The 26684-nt window shown below is 45.5% G+C and overlaps 1 long non-coding RNA gene across 1 annotated transcript; it reads left to right on the plus strand.

The window, feature by feature from the left end:
- The first annotated feature begins 157 nt into the window (after window positions 1–157).
- LOC145514333 (uncharacterized) lies at window positions 158–26318 on the plus strand. The gene is made up of 6 exons (XR_014060063.1): window positions 158–294; window positions 713–832; window positions 5577–5776; window positions 18239–18367; window positions 18611–18733; window positions 24573–26318. It is a non-coding gene; the product is annotated as an uncharacterized LOC145514333 (long non-coding RNA).
- The last annotated feature ends 366 nt before the right edge of the window (window positions 26319–26684 follow it).

Genomic DNA, 26684 nt, shown 5'->3' on the forward strand with positions numbered 1-26684 from the left:
ATGATGCTTATACCAGGTCTGGCTTTACACATTCCTTAACTGTTAAACCTGCAGGACCCGGTTTCTCCGACTCAAACGGGAGCGTCTCGTCATTCCCCCAGGTGATGCCCGGCCAGCCCATATTGACGAACGTGGAATTCTCAGTAGGTAGGACAGCGGAAGCAAGGCGTGGCGCCCGGCAGCCCTCAAACTTCCTCTGAACACGGTGACCTGTCACTTCCCCTCTCACGTTCACATCCCCTAGGATGAAGAGGAATATGCAGCAAAGCTTGCGGACTGAGACCAGGCGGCCGGGTGAAGTGTTCCCCACCCACTTCAGCCTTAGATTCCCTAGAAATCCGTTTCCCTCAACGGGCACTGATGCTGGGCCCGGAACACCAGCGCTCAATGGCTTGTAGTTCGCCTCTTGCCAATCAACCTCCGCGCTGGGAGGAAGGGGCGGGACGGGAGGCGGGGATAGAAGCCGTTTGTGGCCCAGGCAAGCCGAACTCCTCAATTGCACTGGGACCTATTGACCGCTAGGGGCGCGCACGCCTCCTCTGGGCTTTTCTGATCTGTCTGAAAGTCGCTCAGTCGTGTCCGACTCTTTGCGACCCCATGGACTATACAGTCCGTGGAATTCTCCAGGCCAGAATACTGGAGTGGATAGCCTTTCCCTTCTCCAGGGGATCTTCCCAACCCAGGGATCGAACCTAGGTCTTCCTCATCGCAGGCGGATTCTTAACCAGCTGAGCCACGAGGGACGCATGCCCATTAGCATCAATTCCACCAACAATTTTTAGTCTGGATTAAGGACAGTATCGCTGTAGCGGGCGCTGGTTACTGGATCGAGGCAAGTAATCTGTTGTGAAACAGGAGATTCCTACACTTTCATCAACCAACAGGAATGGGATGGGGCATATTTGTAAACTGGGAATAATGAGCCTGTACCTGCCACAAGGCTCTATTTTTGAGGGATTGGGAGCAATAATAGATATTGGCGTTCGGGTATTACTAGTTAATATAACGGAGTTAGTTCCCTGTTCTGTTATTTTGGGGGAAGTGGATCCTGACTATTCCCAGCACCTTGGTTTCCAGAGAAACGGAAACCAAGGAAAACCAAGGAAAATGGTTTCCATTTTTTGCCCAGAGAAAGAAGCGAGATTTGCTTCACTTTTGGCTGCTTATCATCCGCTGAGTCATCTGAGAAGTTAAAACGACACAAAACAAAAAACCTGAATGAAACAAACAACTAAACAGCTTCCTGAGTAGGGTTGGGAACTCCTGGACAAACCCAGCTCCCACCTACGCAGTGCCTGCCATGAAAACGGTTGGTAATAAGCCTTGTAACACATTGTAAATCAATATAAAGTAAAAATTAAATAAAAAAAAAACCCAAAAAGAATGACAATTAATAACTGTCTTCAGATACTGAAGGAAGATTTAACAGAATATAAACTATGTTGTCAGCACTTGGAAAACGGACTGTTGCTGTAAGTGAAATGACTACAACTTTTTAAGGAGTGTAATTGGGTTCTCTCTCCCAGAGTTAATAAGTGTCCTTACCTTCCACTCAGGAATTTCACTTACAGGAATCCATCCAAAAACATATGTACAGTTTCACTGGAGCATTATTTGCAAGAGGAGGCTTTTTTTAAGGGCATGAGAGGAGGCTTTTATGTAGCCATTAACAGGAGAGCTGCTATTGAAAGATATCTATGATACCTGAAGTGAAAAAGGCAAGTTGCAGAGTGTTATACATAATATGACCCTAAAATTTCATATGCATATGTTTATGTGTGTAAAGAAAATTTCTGGAAAGATTCAAAAGTAACGAGTGATTACCTCTGAGAGGATAGATTGGATGGGGCAGGAGAGAGATTTTTTTCCATTTCAATTTATCTTTTTCCATATTGCTTACGTTTTAAAAAACCATGAGCATTTAAAAATGCCTTTTAAAAAAGAGCATTACTTTTAATAGCTCTTAAGTCTGGTTTAGTAATGGTAATGTGGTCGCTGGTGCTAGTGAGTGGCTTAAGGCAGCTAATCTGTTGTGAAACCTCTATGTCAGGATCATCCAGCACTTTCATTAGCCAGCAGGTTAGGACGCATTTGTAAATGGGAAATAATGACCCTGTTCTTGCAGTAGGGCTGGTTGAGGGCTAGGGAGCAACAGTGAATGTTATTATTAATTTTTCAAAAATTAAAGGGGCTTTAATATGGAAGAGAAACTCATGTTATTCCAAAGAGCCCTGGAGGGAAGAACTGTGACCAATTTTGAGAGAGTTTTAGGTCAAAATAAGGAAAAACTTTGCTGGGCATTTAGTCTGAGGCTGATATAAAGAAGACAACCTCTGTTTAGGGAATGAGTGTGGATTGATACTTCTTCCAGCCATGATATCCCATTGGTCTTTTAGGATACAAGCTTAAGTGCTCTGATGTCAGACTACCTGTGTTAACTCAAATCCCACTTTGCCTCTCAACAGGACTGTGTGACCTTAGGTGAGTTGTCTAACCTCTCTGAGCCTCCATTTCTTCATATGCTTGATGGGGTTAATGGTGATACTGACCTCATAGAATTCTTGAGGAATTCAATGAGATGGCACATGTAAAACACTTAGCACAGTTCCTGTTTAAAAAATATTAGCATTTCTTTGCTATCTCATATGATGGGTTGACAGTTAAAAAATTAAAAAGAGCATCTGAGAAATAATTCCTACTACTGGAGCAGCTGTTTTAGTTTTACACCCTTTAAATATTTATGGAAAGAGTCATATATTGGATTATCAGGATTAATGGAATTAGTAGATTGGTAGAATTGCATTCATGCTGGATGGCTTTGCTTACAAAGGCAATTTTGGAAGTTTTTTCTTCCAGATGCTTGTTCATTGCTGCTACCATGTGGTCAATCATAGGAATAACTACATGGATAAGTTTGCCTCTGATAGGAGAGCTTGGGTGGGCTGGGGAGTATGAGGTAGGCAGGTAGGGGTGCAGGCTGTTGGTCCATGGGGAGTGAGTCAGTCCACTCATCTGAAAGGAAAGGCATATTTGTGTGCCCACCAGTGATCCAGTTAAGAGGAAACCATGCACATTTTCATATGGTTTTGCCGCCTGTGTAATTTCCTTAGCACATCTGACTTTTCCTCTTACTATGCTTAAGTTCATTTCTTGTCTAAAAACAAGGAAGAACGTTACTGAGCTGCTGTGCAAGCTGGTGTAGGCTTGGCTTTTCTCCAAGGTTGTTGGAAGAAACAATCTTGTGAAAACAGCTTCTGCTTTTGCCATAAAACTTATGGAGGCTGTTGTGCTGTTACTGTCTCCCAAATAGGGTCTTGTATGAAAAATTCTTTTAAATTTAGAAAATTTGTATCCAGTAGAAAGTTTGTATCCTCCAGGGAATTGGTAGCCATACCTCCTTTATAATAAAAGAGCCCTGTGATTTATCACGCTCACTTCTGTGCCTGAGAAACAACACCAGGCTTGATGCCCAACCGTGGCAATTAAATTGACCTAAATGGATAATGGACTTGCTTCCTCATCCTCTTCTTGGTATTGATTTAAAAAATTTTTTTTGTGTGTGGCTCTTCTAATAACTTCACAGCATACTTTGATCTCTGTTCTCATACCCTTTCAAGAACAAGGAAAGGAGTCCAAAAATTAAACAAAAAGTGGAATGATTCAAGTTGATTGAGGTTTGTGTGTGTGTATGTGTGTGGAGTTATCTGAGACGATTTTAAGTCAGTGGTTGCACTTAGGTTTTGGAGACTAACAAGTTTATGGGTCAAAGATTTCATACCCCAATTTCTTTTTCTTCCACTTGGGAAAATGAGAAGCTCGTGTAAACAAGGCTGTCAAGGAAGTTATGTGGTGTGGGCAAAGGACCAGAAGCTATTAAGGTTTGTTTCCATAGCCACTACCATTAAGGATAATATTGAATCAGTGTTAATATTTGGAGACAGAAAGTTGGTCACCTATTTGGACCAAAAATATTTTCCCACTTCTGTCTTCATTAGGGCTTCACTTCCTTGAAGTTGTCTCTAAGTATAAAAATTGTCCTGGGAAGGTTAAGACATCAGCTCTTTGACACGTCAGAGCAAATGAGATGGACCTCCAGATTCTCCTTTCTAAGTGTCCTTTCAGAGTCTGGGGTTTTGCCTCCTCATCAAGAGAACTGGCTCCTTGAGGGAGCAGAGGCTGTTGGGTAAGAGTGGTCTGTTTCTGCTTCAGCTGGCTGTGTGATAATCAGTAAGTCCCATGACCTCTCTGATCCTCCCACCCTACACCCCTCCCGGCATGAACAGCCTGCATGAACTGCTTGCAAAGATGCTTCTGCCTCACACGCGGCCAATCCCAGCTCCTTCCCAGGGCCCCACAAAGCAGCCTATGCCAGCAGAGTTGCCTTCCAGCCCTCGGGCGCACCTCAGCTCCTGGCTCTGTTTACTCTCAAGTAAAGCCTTCCTTTTGTTTACTCAGCAAAGATTCTTTTAAGACAGGCTAAGCACACGGTTTACTCTGCTAACAAGGCTTGCCATTTACTGTGAGGACCTGTGTTGACTTATTCTTGAGTCTCCGTTGACATTCACTGGGAAACGTTAATGCAAACACAGGAGACATCTTGGGAGCTGCAGGCCTGACAGAGCGCTCTGGAAAAGGCCATCCTTTCTGTTTTGGTTAGAACCACCTCGAGAGTTAAAAACAACAATCATGTACTGCACCACGACATTCTAATGATCTCCCTTTAAAAAAATTTTTTTTTTTATTTTGGTTGCCTCATATGCCTTAGTTGAGGCATATGGTGCATGGGCTCAGTAGTTGCAGCACATGGGCTTAGTTCCAAGGCATGTGGAATCTTAGTTCCCTGATTAGGGTTTGAACCTGCATCCCTGTCTTGGAAGGCAAATTCTTTACCACTGGACCACCAGGGAAGAACCCCGCTACTTTTCATTATTAGATTCAGTATCTGCATACTTCCTAAAGGAAATCAACCCTGAATATTCATTGGAAAGACTGATGGCAAAGCTGAAGCTCCAATACTTTGGCCACCTGATGCAAAGAGCCGACTCATTGGAAAAGACTCTGACACTAGGAAAGATTGAAGGCAAAAGGAGAAGGGGACAACAAAGGATAAGATGGTTGGATGGTATCACCAACTCAATGGACATGAGTTTGAGCAAACTCCAGGAGACAATGAAGGACAGGGAAGCCTGCCATGCTGCAGTCCATGGGGTCTCGAAGAGTCAGACACGACTTAGTGACTGAACTCCTAGGCTAAGGGGCTCTAGGAAGCTTGCCGTGTTCATTCTGGATGGGACCATGTCTGTACCAGCCTCCTTCTGGGCACAGCTGCAAAGAACCTGAGCTGGGCATTCAAGTACAGCTTGGTGTCTAGGTGGCCCTGTGATTTTGAGACAGTTGCTTCCTTTCTCTGGCTCTTGGTTTCCTCATCCGTAGGTGAGGGAAAGTGTTTTCCTCTCTCATCTCCCCAGCTAGACTGGGCCGTGGGCCCAAGCACAGGTCCTAAGAACGCTCAAAAATGTTTGTTGAATAAACGAATGAATAAGACATGCCACCTGATCCCTCTTGCCTTGCTCTAGTGCCCGAATCCTCCCTGAAGACTGGCTTGGCCTTGAGTCATCGTCTGACAAGATGTGCTAATGGGGTCATTGCAGACAACCACAAACCCCCGACGTCTGAACCAGCCGGTGCTGCTGCCAAGGGGTTTTGCTTGCCTCCAGCTCCCACCTTCTCCGGCTCCCCATCCAAGCTGATGCTTGTAAAGGAAACATCTTTTCAGGTGAGGGGACTGTGTATTTGGTTTGTCTTTGTTGCCTGGAAACTGTTGACATCCCAAGACATTCTGTTGCCTGCGCTGGCTCATGAAAAATTGATGACTTTTTTTCTCTGTCAACAAACTTGCAGCCTGTTCACCTTGACTGGGAAGGGGTGGGAAGCTTGCTCCCCGCTCTGCAGCTGTTTGCTTTCTTTCAAGCTGTTGAGTTTGCTTTACTTAGAGGTGGGGGTGGGGCCAGAGACAGTAGGGCCAGTTGAGTGTGGCTGTGTGTAGGTGGCTGGTGCTAACGTGGAGAGGGCTAACCTTGCTTCCCTCAAGTGTTCCTTCAGTTTCACCAGGTGCCTTCTCAGCTGATCCAAAGCACCTTTCCCTTCCGAGGCATTCCCTGGGCGCACCCTGCCCAGAGGCCTTCCCTGGCCTCTCCAGCCCTTGCCCTCTGGGGTCAGCCTGCCAGGCACGACTACTGTCCCTTTTCATTCCTCTCGGTCTGGTTTCTCCTCTTGGCAGTGGAATAGCCTTTCTGCCCATCTCCCCAGACCAGCAGCACGTTAGATTTAGCAGGGATCCCAGAGAGCATTTGTGGAAGAGGAAGCTCAGAGTGGCAGGGTGATGAGACCATCTATTGATTTTTTGCCTCGTGTACAGCACTCACTGGTGGTCTCCCCTACCCGTGAGCGAACCTGTGCCTCCCGCACTGGAAGTGCTTTTCTTGTGCATATGTGCTCAGCCATGTCTGACTCCTGGTGACCTGAGGAGTCTTAACCACTAGACCACCACGGAAGTCCCAAAGAGTAAGGCCATTTTTGTTTTTTTGGTTGCGCTGTGTGGCATAGACCATATAATTCTGAACTCAAACTCCCCTTTGCCCTACATCAGGTTGAGACCCCCACCCTATGCCTCCCAGCTTGCCAGGGGAAGGATCTGTGTCCCCACTGGCCTCCTTGGCCCCGACAGCCTCAGCTTTCCTGCTCAAGTCTCTCTCAGATGGAGAGATCTGCTTTCTAAGCACTGTCTTTGGGGTCTGCCCCGGGGCTCCCTAAGGCCTAAGCTATCCCTTTGCTCCAGCTGCCCATCCAAGATTGCACCCTGAGTCATCATCAGGACCCAAGCCTCAGCATGGCAGAGTCCTTGCCTCTGCTGAGTCAGTGCCCCAGGGAATGGATTCCTTATACCTGGCCATAGGACCTCAGGCAGACCTTTTCGCCTGGTGGCCATTTGGACCAGCGCCACTCAAAGTGTGGTCCCTGAACTCTGCTGGCTCACAGACTGTTGTTACTTGAAGTCAGGAACCAGAGGTACTCACTGAGAACTTGAGAGGAAGCATTTAGAAACTTTTATAGCAATTTGACATTGCTGCATCATTCAAGCAGCATTTTTAAAAAGTAATTTGTTTTTATTGAATTTTAATAAGAAGTATTGATCTATGACAGATTTAAAGTGGAAAAAAAATGACAGTTTGGTCCTTCTTCACGGATGTCTTAGGAAGCTCTGCACCTGACCCCTTTTTCCCCCTGCCCTGGGGTGTTCCCCAAGGGCTGTGGTCTGGTGAAGTTCTCCTTTGGGGCAGGAGGGGGCGACAGAGACATAGGTAATCTCTCTTTCCCCAAGCAAGGCTGGTTCATTCCCCAAGTATCCTCCATTTGACCACTTCTGGATGCTGGGATGTGGGGAGAAAGGAGGTCTTTCTTCTTTCTCTTTGCCCCAGCTGAGAGAAGAGTTACCAGAAAGAACATTCAGTAGGGCTGGCCAAAGGGAAATGGCAGGAAAGTGTAGATCCAGGCCAGGGACTTTCTTCCTGGGGAAGATAGATGCAAACCGCTAGAGTCTTCCTTTTGTGGCTTTATTTTTCTAAGTGCTATTTTTTTTCCCTAACTTCTTCCTGGTCCACATCTCCCCAGCTTTGCACAGACTCTGCACATTTCATAGTATATAAGGCATCGCACTACTGGAAGGCCCTGTGACATTGTGGTTATGAACCTCGAACCTGGAGCCAGGCTGTTTGAGTTGGAATCCTGGCTTCACATCTTGCCAGCTGTGTGACTTTGGACAACCTGCTTGACTCCTCTGACCTCTCCTTATTCTACCTTATGTATTACTGTGATAATCGAGTGAGGTATTGTGGGTGAAGGCCAAGTGACCAGTAAACATCAGCAGATGAGGAAACCAAGGCTTAGGAAGGAGGTGCCTTGCCGTATATTAGATTCTAGACATCCCCCGGCAGAGAGGCGGGCACTTTTGTCACCAGCTGGCAGATCAGGGAACTGACACGCAGTTTATACACATCTGTAGAACTATGAAAAATTGGAGTTGGTGTGCTGACCTCCAGGGTCTACATGAAGTCCAGAGTTCTCTGCCTACTATATAACAGGAAGATCGGACTATGTGGGGGTTTTTGACCCCTTAGGTACTGACCAAAAAGCCCAGAAATAACATCAGACTTTTCTCTCTGATTTGCCCCAAACCTAAAGAACTTTCAAGAAGACAGTTCATGAGAGACTGGGGTTCCTATTTGGGGGAATCCCCAGGCTTCCTTGGTGGCTCAGACGGTAAAGAATCTGCCTGCAATGCAGGAGAACTGGCTTTGATCCCTGGGTCAGGAAGATCCCCTGGAGGAGGGAATGACTACCTACTCCAGTATTCTTGCTTGGAGAATTCCATGGACAGAGGAGCCTGGTAAGCTACAGTCCATGGGGTCGCTAAGAGTCGGACACGACTGAGCGACTTCACTTTCACTTTTCCCTTTCATGGACTGGAGAAGGAAATGGCAACCCACTCCAGTATTCTTGCCTGGAGAATCCCAGGGATGGCAGAGCCTGGTGGGCTGCCGTCTATGGGGTTGCACAGAGTCGGACACGACTGAAGCAACTTAGCAGCAGCATTCGTATGTGTTCAGTCGTTCATGTCCAACTCTTTGCGACCCCATAGACTGTAGCCCGCCAGGCTCCTCTGTCCATGGAATTCTCCAAGCAAGAATACTGGAGTAGGTAGTCATTCCCTCCTCCAGCGGATCTTCCTGACCCAGGGATCAAAGCCAGTTCTCCTGCATTGCAGGCAGATTCTTTACCGTTTGAGCCACCAAGGAAGCCTGGGGATTCCCCCAAATAGGAACCCCAGTCTCTCATGAACTGTCTTCTTGAAAGTTCTTTAGGTTTGGGGCAAATCAGAGAGAAAAGTCTGATGTTATTTCTGGGCTTTTTGGTCAGTACCTAAGGGGTCAAAAAAATGCACCAGAGTCTATTAACCAGCAGCCCCTTGGCATTAAACGGTCTTGCAGAAGAGAGTGGGAGTGAGCAGCAGGGGGCGCTGTGACACAGAAAGAGGGCTACAGCTTCCCTGGGAACAGACCCAGGGCAAAGCTCAGCTGCCTTAGGCTGGCAGGAAGACGTGAGCCTATAGGTTCCCGGGGGATCTTCTACCTGAGAGCTGAGAACTAGAGGGTGTCTCCAGAAATCAGTCAGAATGGGCATTGTAAGCACTCACTTTGATGCTGGCAGCTTTAGATTTGAAAGTCTGCTCAGCTCTTTCTAGTTATGTGATCCTGGGCAAGTCTCTTCACCTCTTTGGAGCCTCAGTGGCCTCATCAAAAACAAAAAACCTATTTCACGGGGCTGTCAATGTAATGAGGTGGGTACATTTCTTAGCATGGCATCTGGCACCTCATGAGCATCCAGGGCTTGGCAGCTATTAGTAAGAAATACACAATTGGTGGGGTAGTCCCAAAGAGGTGATATCCCTGGCCCCCAAGGTCTAGGGCCCTCTGCTGCTCTGCGCCCCTACTGTGGCCCTTCATGGGTTCACACCCCTGGGACACTGACCTATCTGGGCCTCCTCCTGCCCAAGCAAACTGCCTGTGCCCTAAGGATACTGCTTGTGTCTGGGAATTGCTTGTTCCCAGAGGCTTGTGAATCCCATTTGGGCCAACATGCTAACCGGAGGGCAGTTGGGAGTGTGAGGGGCTATGGGGTCCCTGCCCTGCCCTGGAGTTGCTGCAAGCCCCTTGCCCTCTCTGGGCCTCCATTTCTCCATGCACAGTTGAAGGGGCTGCAGGAGATAAGCATGGAGGATCCTTTTAGTCTAGCACCAGCCATCTAGGACTGTGTCCGCATCCTGCAAACATTTACGTTGGAGCAGGGTCCTTTGCTGCAAAACCTAAAGTATGGGCCTGGGGTAGGGAATGGGGAGGCTCCAAGCTGATGCTTATGGAGGAAACAGTGGGTGGTGACTTCCCTCACCCAAGAGGCGACCTTGGTTTCACGTCCAGCTTGCCTCTCCTGTGTTCCTCTACCCACGTGGTAGAGTTCAAGGTCTCCATACTCTCTCCACCACTAGCATGGTCTGCTCTTAGAAAAGCATCTGATAGGCTCTAGGACTCATATCTCTAAGCTATGAGTGACTAGGAGGTCTGGTGCTACCCATTTGGAGGGCACTGAACTTGGCAGGGATAGGGTTTTTAATCTAGAGAAATTATTTCTGGAATCCCATCAGGACCATTTGAAGCTGGAAGGATGTTGCCTCTACTCAGTCACAGCAGCCTCTGTCTCCTGGCCTTGGCCTTGAGTTGGGGCTACGGGTTCAAAGCATATAGCAATCAAAGGAAAATAGATGAACTGCATTTCATCACAGTTAAAAACTTTTGTGTTTCAAAAGACATCATCAAGAACGTGGAAAGACATTCCACACAGTGGGAGAGAATTTTGTAAATGATATGTCTTAAAAGGACGTATATCCAGAATATATAAAGAACTTTTACAACTCAACAACAAAAAGTCAAATGACCCAATTTAATATGAGCAAAAATGAGCAAAAGACTTCAACAGACATTTCTCCAAAGAAGATGTGCAAATTACCAGTAAGCACATGAAAAGATGCTCCATGTGATTGGTCATTAGGAAAATGCAAATCAAAACCTTAATGAGACACCACCTTACACCCACTAGGACAGCGATTATCAAGAAGGCAGACAATAACAAGTGCGGGTGAGGATGTGGAGAAATTGGTGGAATCTTAAAATAGTGTAATCACTATTTGGAAAAAGTATGGCAGTTCCTCAAAAAGTTAGGCATAGAGTTACCATATGACCCAGCAACTTCTAGGTGTACACCTAAGAGAATTGAAAACACATATCCTACCATATGACCCAGCGATTTCTAGGTATACACCCAAGAGAATTGAATACACACACCTCACTCAAAAACTTACATGATGAGGGGTGGGAGGAGAGTGAATTGGATAAAGGCAGTCAAAAGTACAAAATTCCAGTTAATACTAGGGATGTAATGTACAACAGGATAAATATAATTAACACTGCTGTATGTTATTTGTGAAAGTTGTTAAGAGTAAATCCTAAGAGTTCTCATCACAAGGAAAAATATTTTTTTTCTATTTCTTTAGTTTTGTGTCTCTATGAGATGGTGGATGTTCACTAAACTTATTGTGGTAATCACTTCAAGTACGTAAGTCAAATCATTATGCTGTATACTTTAAACCTATATAGTGGTGTATGTCAATTATGTCTCAGTAAAAATAGAGGGAAAAAAACATACAGTTAAACATCCATAAGAGCCAAAAAGAGGAAACCACTCAACAGATGCATCAGTGAATTGTGGTCTATCCATATAATGGGCGGAGAAGGCAATGGCACCCCACTCCAGTATTCTTGCCTGGAGAATCCCAGGGACAGCGGAGCCTGGTGGGCTGCCGTCTATGGGGTCGCACAGAGTTGGACACGACTGAAGCGACTTAGCAGCAGCAGCAGCAGCATATAATGGGATATTATTCCACCACTGAAAGGAATGATGTACTGATACACGCTATGACATACATGAATTTGAAAACATTCTTTTAAGTGAAAAAACCAAACACAAAAAGCCACATATCATATGATTCCATTTGTATGGCATGTCCAGACTAGGCATATACAGAGATGGAAAGTGGACTAGCTGTTGCTAGGACTTGGGGGAGGAGAGGATGAAGAGTGACAACTAATGGGTCCAGGGTTTCTTTTTTGGGGTGATGAATGTGCTCTGGAATTAGGTGGTGATGATAGCTGCACAACTTTGTGAATATACTAAAATTACCATTTATACTTTTTTTTAAGGTTAATTTCTCCATGAAAGTAGAAATGCCCCAGGGGGGCACTGAAAACAATGGGAGTATTTCTCCCATTGGTCCCGCTGTGGAGGAGAGCACTGCTGGGTAGGGGAGGGGCTGTGAGGAGCCAGGGATGCTCGACACTTTGCAATGCCTGGGCCAGCTCATGGTGAAGAACTGCCTTCCCCTCCATAAGACTTTTTTTTTTTTAATATGTATTTATTTTTATTTATTTGGCTGCACTGGGTCTTACTTGCGGCATGTGGCATGATCTAGTCCCCCCTTGGGATTGAACCTAGGCCCCCTGCATTGGGAGTGTGGAGTCTTAGCCACTGGACCACCAGGGAGGTTCCCCCCCCTACTTTTTTTTAAATGTACCCTCTATAAGACTTCTGAGTGTCTCTCAGGACATTGATGTAGGTGATTATCTGAGCTCAAAGCCAAACTCTGCTTTACGTAATAAACACCAAGTATATTTTCAAGATTTTAATATCCACTGAATTTCCCAGGAATACAACTACTGTGTGAACTGGGAAGATTGTATGTCATCTCCTGCTTAATGTCAGTTATCTAGTCCTGAAAATGAGAGCTCTCTGTGAAAGGCTTCTGGGAACATCTTTCATTTTCTTTCCTTTCTTTTTTAAAGGGGAAGATTATATTGTTATTTGCCAACCCCAATCCCTTAACTGATTTCCTAGGTCTACCTATAATAGTACAAAATGCTTATATATGTAACAGAGGATCAGGTTAGGTTGTAAGATGCTTAAAACTCTGCTTCCTGGTTGCCTATAATTAATAGGGACACTAACAAGCAGTTATTCTGTAAAATAGATTGACAACAAGGATATACTGTATAGCACAGGGAACTAAATTCAATATCTTGTAATCTATAATGGAAAATAATCTGAAAAAGAACATCTATAAGAATAATATATATTATATATATAAATAATTGAGCCACTTTGCTGTACATCTGAAACTAACACATTGTAAATCAACTATACCTCAACAACAACAAAAAAAATGTGCCCCCTACAAGCTTTGTCAGATAAATCCAATCTTCATTCAACCAGACCATGTGGCTTGCTATGCTGATATTTGTACTTATGTATTTTCTTTCCAACAGGACTATAAAATCCTCTTTAAAAAAAAAAACAAACAACAACAAGAAAAACTAAGCAGTTGCTCTGTACATAGGAATCTGGCCCCAGTGCCAGTGACAGCCAAGAGACACCATCCACTTCATCACTTTCATGTTTTTCAAAACACAACTTGATTCGACTCTTATACTAATTGTACTTGGGATGTACCTTGATTCTTCTCAAAAAATGTTGTGTTAGGGAGTTCCCTGGTGGCCTAGGGGTTAGATTTGGCACTTTCACTGGCATGGCCTGGGTTCAATCGCTGGTTAGGGAACTGAGATCCTGCAAGCCATGAGGCATGGCCAAAAAAAAAAAAAAGTTATATTAAATTTTGGAGATGTACAGTTATTTTATTTTCTCCCATGTAAAATTATCAGCCAGAAAGGATCGTATTGAAGACACACATGTTCTATAAAGGAATGATCTACAGGAAAAATGTTAACCAGGGGCGTGGTGTGTAGGGAAGACCTGAACTTGATCTTCTCTGGGCACTGGAGGGAACATGACTCTCTGGTTGGAGCTCAAAGGACCTTGGAGAAAGTCTCTCCTTACTCAGTTCACAAGGAAGAGACAAAGGAACCCAGGGCTTGTCTAAGATCACAGAGAGCCTGTGGCAGAATCTGGCTGGCAGCCCAGGCTGCTGGTATCCAAGCAGTGACTCAGGGCTCTACCCCAAGACTTCAGGCTGGCTTTGGAGCAGCCTGTGGAAACATAGGCCGCCAGATAAGTTTGGGGAATTGGTCACTGTGCCTTTGAGCAAGCAACCTCCAGACAACAAGTAAGTAAGCTACCATGCTGTCCCTGCCATTGGAAAGTAAGTGTCAAAGTGTTCTTGGTAAACATGCTGCCTGGCTATTTAGAGAAATCAGCACAGGGATGAGACTGGGCATTTGAACATGATCACGTCAGGGACGTGGCAGCCGAGCAGAGAGGCTGGGGGCTTGGAACCCAGAGGTCTGAAAAGCCCACTGAAGCACATGTTGCAGGAAATGGGGAGAGTCATGCTCCCACCCCACTTCAGAGATGCAGGTTCCTCCTGATGGGGAGGGGTCTAAACTTGGGTACCCTAAAGTAGAGCCCAAGTGAGAGGCTTGTGTTGGAGGAGTTTTTTTAGGAATGTGATGCCAAGGAAGCAGCGTGCAGGGTGGGAGAGTGGAGCAGGGCAGGGGTAACCAGTACTGGATGCAAGCTGGTGTTGCCTCTGCTCTGTATCATGGGCCCATCTGCAAAATCCACAGAACAAGTCTCAGAACGTCCTGTGGGGGAAGGAGGGATGCCATCTATTCATCCCCCTTTGATCCGGGGTTACCATGGCATGTTCATGCCACTCGGCTCCCCAGGCATCCTGGGAAGGGCTGGGGCCGGATGAATGAGGAGGGGGAGTGAGGGGGACCCAAGCCAGACTCAGGCTGGTAGCACCTTCCCAGAATGGAGCACATCTTGTGGGGAGCTGGTGGCCTTGGGGCCAGAGGGGTAAGAAATGAAGTCAAGGGGATGGGAAGGTGGTGTCAGGTGGTGATCAGTACAGGTGGCTGGTGGCTGAAAGGGATAAACTTGGCGGGGGGGTTGTGTGAATTCCAGAACATTCTCTGTGCGCCTAGGGGGAGGGAGGAGAAGAAAACTCCTTTGGAGTCTCTGGACAGCAGGTGGGGGGTGGGGCATTCTCCCTCCTGCCTCGAGGTCGTTGAATGGGCTGTTCCTTCGGCCTGGAGTGTTCTTCCCCACCTGCCTCCTCGCCCCCTTAACTCTGCTCATCCATCAGCTTTGAACACAGACATCAGGGCCTGGATAAATCAGCACTCTCTGTTATTGGCTCTGAAATGCCTCTTTAGACTGTGTCTTTGTAACACTGCCATTGTTTATAACCTTGCATTTATTTGTGCAATTGTTTAATACGTGTTGACTTCCCTAGACTGCAAGCCTCAAGCAAGCTCCTGGCATGACCTGCAAGGACAAGTGGTTCCCGGTTGTGCTGCCACTGCTTCGGCTGCTCAGCGCTCTGGAGACGCCCAGCCTTCGCCCCTCTGGGCCTTTGCTTAGGCAGTGCTCTTTGCAGGGAGTGCCCCTGCCACATATCCCCGGGGCCATATCCTACCCTTTGAACAGTTTGGCCTAAATGTGATGTCCTCCAGAAGACTTCCTTATGTTACCATGTCCAGGCCAGAAAAATGTCAGTCTGTCTCCCCGGCTCTTCCTCACTCCCACTCTGTCTCCCTCCATGGTTCTCTGCTCCCCCTGTGCGCCCTCTTCTACTCCCATACCCTGGCTGTGTGCTTTGTGTTATCTGCTGAATTCCACTGGGCCTCTTGAGGGCAGGAGACAAGCCACCTCCATTTTCCTGTCTTCTCCCAGCCCCACTACCCTGTGTGGCTGGCAGGAGCATGTGTAACTCAGATGGCAACCAGAGTCCCCAGCTCCTGAAAATCTGAATGAGACAGACTGAAACCTCATTCTACCCCCTGGGGAACCCAAAGCCCTCTAAGATGCAAATTCCTACAAATTGTCACCATCCACTGCCTCCACCACCTGCCTCCATGCGATCTAATTTTCCTGCAGCTGTTCCCTCTCTCTGTCCCCTGGAGTTACCCCAAACATAGAGCCTGGGCCATTCTCCTATATCTTTTACGCCAAAGTCACTCAAGCAGTAGAAACCTTACTCAAGGTTCTTGGATCACCAGGAAGTGTCTCATTGTGCCCTATATGATGGTACCCTCAGTAATATTTCATGTTACACATTTCAGTTTTTTAAAAGTTTTGCCAGCTTCCAAGCTAATCGGCTATTCTTCCCCCTCTCTCTCTTGGGATCAGCCCTTCTCTACCCTCTGGGTCTTGATCCTCCCACTCTGGAGAAAACAAGTTAGGTTCCTCCTGGTTCAGGCTAGCTCTGCAGGGTGAAGGCCATCTGTGTTCTCAGCAAACCCAGCAGTCTGCTGTGATGGAGCCCTTCCTCCACAGCAGGCGCTGGAGCGAGGCTTACAGGGGACCCCAGAGCCCCCTCCATGGACCTCTTGGGACTCTGGAAGGCCCCGTTCCATTGTGCTTGGCCTCCTTGCCTAAGGGGCCTTCTCGTCCCTTATGTCAGCTCCAGTGGGGCCTGGCACAGTTTCATCTGTGACTTGGAGTCGGTTCCCAAACGAACTGCTTTTCTCAGAGACACAAACACCCCGGAACCCACTAATCTCTTTCTCCAGGGCATGATGTTGCTCTCTGCGATCGAAATCTCTCCTGGCAGGCCACGCTGGAAAAAGCATCCAGGGGAAACCTGATTTTTCTAAGCACAGCCAAGGCTGTCTCCCCACCCAATCCATGGCCCTATTGGGTGTGCCCCACTGGGAACAGAAGTGGCTCCTGTTGCCCAGCCCACAGCCTCACCACGGAAAGCTCATAAGTGCTCCACACTCTCTTTTCCCTCCGCTGCCAGCCCCTGGGCAGTGAAGGGTCTCCACCTCACGCCCCCAATGCGAGAAGACGGATGTGTGGGGAAGAGCGGAGATCTGCGCTTTGAGGACCTGAGTTTGCACTGGCAGCTGCCCTGATAGTCTAGGTCATGGAAAAGCTGGCTGTGTGACCTCAGACGAGTCTTCCAACCCTTCTGGGCCTCAGTGTGTGCCTCTGTAACCTGGGCATAATGGCACAGCTGCTGCCTCCAAAGCTGTAGTGGGCACTAAGTCAGAGGAGGTTGAGAAAGCACCCTGTGAACCTCAGTTCCCCATTCCCTTGTGCATTGTCAATAGTCCTGACTCACAATGTGACACTTAGAGAGTGACTTAGAAAAGCCACCCTCCTCTCTGGGCCTCTGTTTCCTGACATGCAAAATGAGGGGAGTGGATGGTTGTTGACCTCAAGGAAGGTTTTTCCAGTGGACAATGTGTAGAAATGTGATTTTTTTTTTAAGTCGCTCAGTCGTGTCTGACTCTTTGCAACCCCATTGACTATACAGTCGGTGGAATTCTCCAGGCCAGAATACTGGAGTGGGTGGCCTTTCCCTTCTCCAGGAGATCTTCCCAACCCAGGGATCGAACCCAGGTTTCCCACATTGCAGGTGGATTCTTTACCAGCTTAGCCACAAGGGAAGCCTGGGATATGATTTTTTTTTAATCAGTTTTACTAAGCTATATCTGAGTTACGCTGTAACTTATGTATGATAAAATGTGCCCATTCTAAGCACACAATTTAGTGACTTTTGACAAATGCATATATTACAAGATTCATTTTAATCTCCCCTGCTTTATGTTCCTATGTCTAGAATGTCATATAATGGAATCCTACAGATAAACTCATTCATGTCTAGTTTCTTCCAGAAGTCAGCATGCCTGTTAGACTCATGCATGTCGCTGGATGTGTCAGTGGCCTGTGCCTTTGTGACACTGAGGAGTATTCCATTGCATGAATACACTACAATTTATACATCCCTTTACCTGTCATTGGACGTTTGGGCTGTGCTGGGCTTTTTTCGAATTTTGGGCTATTATGAATGAAGCTCCTATGACATCAGTGTACAGGTTTTTGTGTGAACCAAAGTTTTCACTTCTTTAGGGTAAATACCAGGGAGGGTATTGCTGAGTCATTATGTTAAGTATACAGTTGACTCTTGAACAGTGTTGAGGTTGGGGCACCAACCCCTCAAGTGTCCTATGCATTTAGGGATTCAACAAACAGTAGATCATGGATCGTGTAGTACTTAGTATTTATTATTGAAAAAATCCACATATAAGTGGACCCCTGCATGTAGTTTAAACCCGCGTTGTCCAGAGGTCAACTGTAGGTGTTTAGCTTTGTAAGAAACTGCTACACTCTTTTCCAAAGTGGCTGTACCACTCTTCATTCCCACCAGGAGTGGATGAGGGTTCAGTTGCTCCATAGTTTTATCAGCACTTGATATTGTCTGTCTGGGTTCCTTTCTCCTCCTACTGGCCTCCATTCCCTGTCATTCCCGGAGCCCGAAAGCCTTCCAGTCAATGCCTCCCATTCTCCCAGACTCTCCCACCCTCTCTGCCCTGCTTCTCGGGCCTGGTGTAGGCCAGTAGCCTGGGTGGCGTCTAGGGAGACATGGAAACTTTTAGGCTCAACTTGTTTTGGAGACCTGGCCTGAGATGGAATTTCAAATGCAGTCTTTCAACTCAGCGAAGGAGATAAACTGGGGCCTTTTTAGAATCACTGGCTCCCACAGGGCCAATAATTTTGTTTTGCTCATGTTAATGGCAACTTTTTATTTATTGTGGTCTCTCCTCAGATGTCACCTTCTCAGAGAGGTCTGTCCTGATCACCAGGGGCAGACCAGACGTTGTGGGGCCTGAAGCTTACCTAATTTTTGAGACTGCTCTTGAGGAAAAAGAATCTAGGACTGTGGATACAAAGTTTGGTAAGGAAGTTCTGGAATTGGGAACAAGAGGGGACCTGAGCAAACCAAGAGCCTGAAGCTTGAGCTTTATTAGCTTCGAGGTGAATCTATTTCTGCCAGCCCCACTAAATGAAATAGGGTTCCCCCTTCCCTCTCCCCTCATCTCTCTCTGGTCTAGCCCTGTGCCTTGGTTTCTTTTTCTTGATGGGGCAATGCTACCAGGTGTCACCTTCTATCTCTATTTATTTTCTGTCTTCCCCACAGGAATGCACACTCTATATCCCGAGCACCCAGACCAGTACCTGGTACATGATTGGCCCTCAACAAATATTGACTAAACAAAGGGAGGAATGTTTCCCAAGTGCTGCTGGTTTTCTACTTGCAGAGGTGAGACTGAGTTTTAAAAGTGAATCAATGCATTGGACTTCCCCAGTGGTCCAGTGGCTGAGACTCTGCGCTCCCAATGCTGGGGACCCAGGTTAGATCCCTGGTTGGGGAACTAAATCCCATATGCTGCAACTGAGTTTGTGTGCAGCAACTTAAGATCCTGCATGTTGCAACAGAGACCAAAGATCTTACATGCTGCTACTAAGACCCAGGACAGCCAAATAAACATAAATATTTAAAAAATGAATCAATATAGAAAAAAGTGAGACTCATATTGGTGTGCACAGAAATGGCAAAGGCCACCATGATGGAAGCGTGGGATATTCCAGGATGACAAACCAGGAAATGGATGTTTATCGAGTCCCTACTATGCACTAGGCATGCTCTACACATTGTCATCTTAAAGACTGACAGCAACCTTTGAGGCAGGCAACATTGTACCCATTTTGCAGGTAACTGAGGCACAGTGGGGTAAAGTCACTCAACCAGGTGTCACAATGCCAGGGAGTAGAGGACCAGATGTCCACCCAGGTCTGTCCTATCCCCTGACTCAAGGTGTGTCTGCAAGGCCCCTCTCTGTCCTTGGAGCCCCTGGAAGCTCTATACTCCATGTTTCAAGGGGTAAGAGGCTTCCCAGGGTCAAGTACTCGGAGTTGAACCCAAGGTGAGCAGGGTTCCAGAGGTGGGAGAAGACGGCAGGTCGTGTCCTCTGACTGGGCGATGGACTGTTGCCTGGGAGGCTCTGTCTACCTCTCAGGCAAAGCTTTGACCAGGTCAACTTGAACTAGGCCAGCCTGGAATGAATCCGTGTTTGTTGTTAAACAAAGGTACAGGGACTGGGCCCCAAAGGGGGTGAACCTTGAGCTGCTTCCAGGACTTGATTTGATTTAAAAAGAATAGGGAGAGTACCAGGAGCCCAGAAACACTTCCTGCCCCAGATGCCAGGAATTCCAGCCTTGCCCACCCTGGGAGGCTGCACCTGCCTGTGTTAATGCTTCCTCTTCCCCTCCTGTGGACTTGGGCACAAACCACACACTGCATAGGTTGATTTGAGGATTAGTCAAAGTCATAGCATACAAAACAATAAATGCCTGCGAACTCTCTCTCTCCTCCCTGACTTTTATTCAAAGATCTTGAGTTGTTTTAGCTAACTACAGCCTGGTAACCCTTCAGTAGGGCTTCCCAGGTAGCTCAGTGGGTAAAGAATCTGCCTGTAGTGCAAGAGACACAGGAGACAAGGGTTCGATCCCTGGGTTGGGAAGATTCCCTGGAGAAGGGTATGGCACCCCACTCCAGTATTCTTGCCTGGAGAATCCCATAGACAGAGGAGCGTGGCGGGCTACAGTCCATGGGGTTGTAAAGAGTGGGACATGACTGAAGCGACTGAACATGCACGTAACCCTTCATTGCCTGTGTTTAAAACACTCACCTCTGTCCCAAGCTCTGCATCAGATGTCATCTTCATCCCAGGGTCATCATTGTAGGTACAGCAGCCTTTTCTGTAGCACCTACCATGTGCCAGGTACCGCATAGCCATCATCTTTCTTCTTCACTGTGACTCTGCAAAGTAAAGATCATTATTCCCATATTGCTGATGGAGAGACTGAGGCCCCACAGATAATCAGGTGAAATGAGGAGCCCTGATCTTGCTCCATGTCCCAGGTCACTTCTCTCTTGTTTTTCTCCCTACTCTCTAGCCCAAGCCCAGAATCCTACACAACTTGACTTTTATATCATCTAACATTTATTTATTGAGTCCCCACTCTGTGTAGGGCAGGGTCCCAGCCCAGGACCCACAGAGGGGCCTGCCTTCATGTAGCTCAGCAGGTAGCTGGGGAACAGATGAGTGATAAGGCATTCTAAGAGCGTGTGGCAGGTACCGGTTAGCAGGATAGATGCATTGCTGTGGGGCACCTGCTTCTGTTGGGAGACACAGAGCCCAGCAGTGTGAATGATCATGGGCTCCATCCACACACTGCCGATATTTTACGTGTGTGCGCCCACAAGTGTGAAGTGATTGTGACAGGAGTAATGAGACTTAGTTGCTGCCTCAACTTATGCTACAGGTTATACAGTGCCCCAAATTGCCACTTTAAAGGTAACACTTTTAATTGCACCTTTATTTATTTGGCTGTGCTGCTTGGTTTGTGGGATCTTAGTTCCCCAACTAGGGATTGAACCCGGGCCCTTAGCAGTGAGAGTGCAGAGTCCTAACCACTGGATTGCCAGGGAATTCCTTTAATTGTAACTTTAAAATGAGAACTTTGATATAAGCACAGGTCGACAGACTGGAGTTTGTTGATAGCAAATTGGTGTGTTTTTTTTAAATCAACATGCAAAATATCTACAATGGAAGTTCTTCTGACATTTAAGAAACAGATTTTAAAAATATACATTATTTTATATATTATTTTTTTATTTAAAAAATGAAAAGTTTTAACTTTTTATTACAAAATTTTGAAAACATGCATAAAAATAAAGAGACTAGTACAATAACCCTCCCTCCAATGTGTCCAGGTCCCAAGAAATTTGCCAAGATAAGTAAATCAGAATTTTTCAAAACATTCAATGTAATTTATTCAATATATATTGTTTTTCTATGATAAAAGAAGTAAAAATTAAAAGAATATTTACAGCATTTGTTGAAGAAGCTACTAAAAACACACCTCTCTGCCTATGGAACTCTAAAGGTGCATGGAGAGAATTCAGATTCTTAGGCCGAAGGGAGTCTGGGCAGGGAGACATCTCGCTAGCCTGTCTCTCACAGACCTGATATCCTGTGGTTCTCTTATCTACAGAGAGAAAAAGCCCATTTATAACTTTTCTCCCCTGGTTTTAAATGTGGTGGCAAAGATTCAGGAATGTGTTTGCTTGGAGCTTGGAGCCCTGGGAAGAATCCCTTAGAAAACAAGGCCTCCTTGTCTCCCCCTCTGACTCTCAGGACACGTTCTAATGAATTGCTCTCAGACCCAAATTGGCTCCATCCTAACTCACAGCAGCTGCAGTCCTCAGGGAGGGGAGGGGGAGCTCAAACCTGGGGGCAGAAAAAAATAAGCCCTAGCTCTTCCCCCATTAGCTGTGTGGTCTTGAGAAAGTTGCTCTTCCTCTCTGGGTCTCCATTGCCCAGTCTTTAAATAGGCTTTCACCTGGCTTATCTCTCCTGCCTCCACAACTCTGAATAACTGTGATCTGTGGCTAAGTGCAAGGAAGGGGGGTTAAACACCACGCGTGGTAGATGTGCACATTTATCCATTACAAATCATATCTATTTATGGCTGCGCTGGGCTTTAGTGGCCGCACGTGGGCTTTGTCTAGCTGTGGCAAGGAGGGCCTATTCTTTGCTGTGGTGTGTGGGCTCCTCATTTTGGTGGCTTCTCTTGCGGCAGAGCACAGGCTCTAAGCACACGGCCTCAGCTGCTCCACAGCATGTGGAATGTTCCTAGACCAGGGGTTGATCCTGTGTCCCCTGCACTGGCAGGTGGATGCTTATCCACTGTACCATCAAGGAAGTCTTTCTTTTTTACATCCATCCATTTATTCTTGAGGAAATGATGGGTTAGAGGGCTCTGATGGACTTGGGAAAGGTGAATGGTGTTTTCTAAATTTATTAGATGCTGTGCAATTAATGAGTGATCCAGATGTCAGCTGAAGGCACTTAAGATTGAGATGAGACTGTCTTGAAATCCAATTCTGAAGCCCCTTCCACCTCTCTGAAGAATTCTACGGATCCCAAATGAACCCTAGGCTCTCAAGTTACAGATCCAAGACACATCTCTTTCACCCCACATGATCCGTCACTCCATCCCTGCACCAATATCTTTGAATGTAACAGATTCTTCCACCTCTCCCACCTCCAGAGAGGGGTCCCACGGAGCATCCTACAGCAGGGGGTTTAGAATCTTTTCACCCTGATCTTTCTTATTTTAAAACACTGATTCACCTTCTCACCCCAACTGCCCAACCTCCCCCACTTACTGTTTTCTTCCTCTCTTTTCTTTTCTGACACTCCTCCTCTCCATTCCCTAGATGTCCAAATTCATTTCCTTCTATTTTGCAGAGCAGTTCTAGCACTTAGCTGCTCCAGCCTCTGAGTGCATGCATCAAACCTGTCAGGGTACTTGCCAGGCAAAGAGACTTCTACTTAATAGGACCAACCTTCTATAGACAGAAGGTGTCATCAACAGGATTTTTAAAAAGGTTTTTTACTGTACTTCCCTGGTGGTCCAGTGGTTAAAAATCCACCCACCAATGCAGGGGACACGGGTTTGATCCCTGGTCCATGAAGATTCCACCAGCTGCCAGGCAACTGAGCCCCATGCACCACAACTACTGAGCTTGTGCTCTGCAGCAGGAGAAGCCACCGCAATGAGAAGCCCATGCCCCACCATGAAAAGTAGCCCCCCGCTTGCTCACTAACTAGAAAAAGCCCATTCACAGCAACAAAGACCCAACACAACCAAAAATAAGTAAGTAAAGATTTAAAGGTTTTACTGTACAAGGCTACAGTCCAACACCACTTGGGAAGGATTGGGGTGACAATACTACATACTTCTGATTCATTGTCTATCAGCTGGACCCTGTGCTTTTAGGCAGATGTCCTAGGAGAACATGTGCTAGGATGTGACACTGTTCCTTCCAGCTTGGCTGTGTCCAGCTTTACTCTGCTGGCTGTCCTCATGAGCCAGGCTCCTTCTCCTCCTCCTCCTCAGCTGATTCTCTGGGCCATGTTTTTGGGAAGTGGAGGAGGACATGGAGTTTAGCTTTGAGCATCTGCTCTCAGGGATCCTCCTGGGGTGGGGTTCAGGGGTTCTCCCCTACTGAAGCTCTCCTGTGATGAGCACCTGGATCTTTGGGCTCAGCTGTTGGGTCTTCAGGGTTGGTCCCAGACTATGAACTTGATGCAGGGATGAGAAAGAAGGAAACAAGGAAACAGCCAGGGAAAGTGAAAAGTGATGTCGTTTGACAAGACTGGGGAGGAACACCTGCATCCAGGTGAGAACTGGCCTCTCACGCTGCTCTCTAGCAGGCACTGGCCTACAGAGAGGTTAGAAGGAATGATGGGTGACTCAGGGTGGGAAATGACTTGGCTTGGTTCCCACAATGAAGAGAGTTCAGTCTTATGCCTGCAAGTGTGGGGCTGGGGGGATCACTGGGGAAACAAAGAGTGGGGAGAGGGGTGTGTGGGCATGTGTGGACAAATTCTTCACATAGATACTTGAGCTGAGTTTTGAAGATGGATGCTTGCAGGCTGATCCACTTTGCCAGGTGGATCAGTGCAGGTAGGAAGGTGTTGAGTTAAAGGAAAGCTCCCTTCTGGTGGATGGAGCATGTCATGTGATCCAGGCAGGGTGGCAGAATAGCTGGCCTGTCTGGTGAGCCACAAACAATCCTGTGAGGCTGAATTAGAAGGGTGGATGAGATGAAAGCTGAGGTTTTCATAAGCTCTGCTAAAGCATCTGCACTTGTCATCTAGGCCACAGTCACTGGAAGGTTTTAAAGCAGGTAAGTGACAATGTCAGATGGACACCTAAGAAAGATGCTCTTGGCTGCTGGTTGGCTGCCCAGGACCAGTGGGGAGTGGGGGTCAGTTAGGTGTCTGTTGCATCATCTAAGCAAAAATAGTGGCAGGGGATTGTCAGAGTGGTGGAAGGGAGGAAATAGATCTTACAGACATCAAAGAGGTGGAATCTATAAAGCGTAAGGAGCAAATGTGAGAGGTAATATACATACATCTAATTTCATTTTAACTGTTGTATGATAGTTCATTGAGTGAATAAACCACATTTTTAGATTTCCATTTTCCTAATGGTTATTTCTGCTTTCTCATTATTACAAATAGGTCTGCAATGAACATTATCACACCTGTCTCCCTGTGCGCCTGAAATTCTCTTCAGAGTGGTTACTCAGATTTGGTGTTGCTGTGTTGTGAGGTTTGATGATCTTAAGATCTACTAGAGAGTCTCAAATTCCTCCACAAAGTGACTGTACCAACACACTCTCCCATCAACAAGTATAGGAGTTCCTTTCCCACGTTGCTTATAACTCTTATCAGACTTGCAAGATTTGGCTAACCTAATCAGTGTGAAATGAAATCTCTCTGTTGTTGCAGTTTGCTTTCCTGAATCCTAGTGAGTTTAGGCATATTTTTATATGATTATTCACCACGCTGTTTCTTCATCTTCTGTGAATTATCTGTTCATATGCTTGGCCCATTTCTTAGGTTGTTTTTTTCTTAATGATTTGTTGGAGTTCTTTATATTTTCTTGATACTAATCTTTTGGTGGTCAAATATCTTTTCTCTAAAAGCAAAAATAAACAAATGGGACCTAACCAAACTTATAAGCTTTTGTACAATAAAAGAAACCATAAGCAAAGTGAAAGACAGCCTATGGACAGAAGAAATTATTTGCAAATGATGTGATCAACAAGGGCTTGAGTTCCAAAATATACAAACAGTTCATACAACTTAATAACAAACTACCTAATCAAAAAATGGACAGAAGGCCTAAATAGACATTTCTCAAAGATGACATACAGATGATTAATAGTCACATGAAAAGATGCTCAATATTGTTAACTGTTAAAGAAATGCAAATCAAAACTACAATGAAGTACCACTGCACACTGGTCAGAATGGTTATCATCAAAAAGTCTGCAAATAATAAATGTTGGAGAAGGTATGGAGAAAAGTGAACCCTTATACACTGTTGGTGGGAATGTAAATTGATACAGCTGCTATGGAGAACAGGATGGAGGTTCCTCAAAAAACTGAAAACAGAACTACCATATGATCCAGCAATCACACTCCTGGGCATATACCCAGACAAAACTATATTGATAAGATATAGGCACCTCTGTGTTCATAGCAGCATTATTCAAAATAGCCAAGATATGGAAACAACTTAAATAGCCTTTGATAGATGAATGAATGAAGATATGGTACATATACACAATGGAATATTACTCAGCCATTAAAAAGAATGAAACAATGCTATTAGCAGCAACATGGATGGACCTAGATATTATCATACTAAGCAAAGTAAGTCAGAAAGAGCAAGACAAATACCATATGGTATCACTTATATGTGGAATCTAAAATATAACATAAACTTATTTATGAAACAGAAACAGACTCACAGACATAGAGAACAGACTTGTGGTTGCTGAGAGGAAGGGAGTAGGGAGGGGAGGGAAGGATAGGGAGTTTAGGATTAGCAGATGCAAACTAGTAAATGTTGGATGGATAAATAACAGTGTCCTACTGTATAGCACAGGGAACTATATTCAATATTCTGTGATAAATCATAATGGAAAAGAATAAGAAAGAATATATTTATATATGTACAACTGAGTCCATTTGTACAGTAGAAATTAATACATTATAAATCAACTATACTTCAATAAAATTAAAAAAAATCTTTTCTCAATCTGCAACTTGTCTTTCAAATATCTTTTATAAAAGTCTTTGTCAGACAGAAGTTTTAAATTTCAATGTATTTCAACATTACAAAACTTTCCTTTATAGTTTGTAGTTAATGTGTCTTGATAAAAATTTGATTAAAAATTTTATGCTGATAGTATAAAATATCATTCTATGTTTTTCCTTTTTTTCTGAAAATTAAAAGATTTTTTTTCACATTTAGATCTTTAATCTCCTTGGATTGTGTGTTCCTATCATGTGCATGCGTGTGTGTGTACAATGTGAGGAAAAGGCCTAATTTTACTTTTTTCCAAATGGCCAATTTTTCCAGTACCATTAATAGAATAATTCATCTAATCATCTATTATTTATAGAATAATTCATTACTCTGATTTGTAATTCTGTTACATATAAGCTACGTTTATGGGTTTATTTCTGGGCTACATATTCTATTCCATGGTTTATTTATTTATTCCTGGAGCAATACCACCACTTTAAATTATAATAGATTTATAATAATTCCTTATATCT

The sequence above is a fragment of the Giraffa tippelskirchi genome, chromosome 7 (genome assembly GCF_054371585.1).
Source record: "Giraffa tippelskirchi isolate mGirTip1 chromosome 7, T2T-mGirTip1v1.2.pri, whole genome shotgun sequence".
Taxonomy (NCBI): Eukaryota; Metazoa; Chordata; class Mammalia; order Artiodactyla; family Giraffidae; genus Giraffa; species Giraffa tippelskirchi.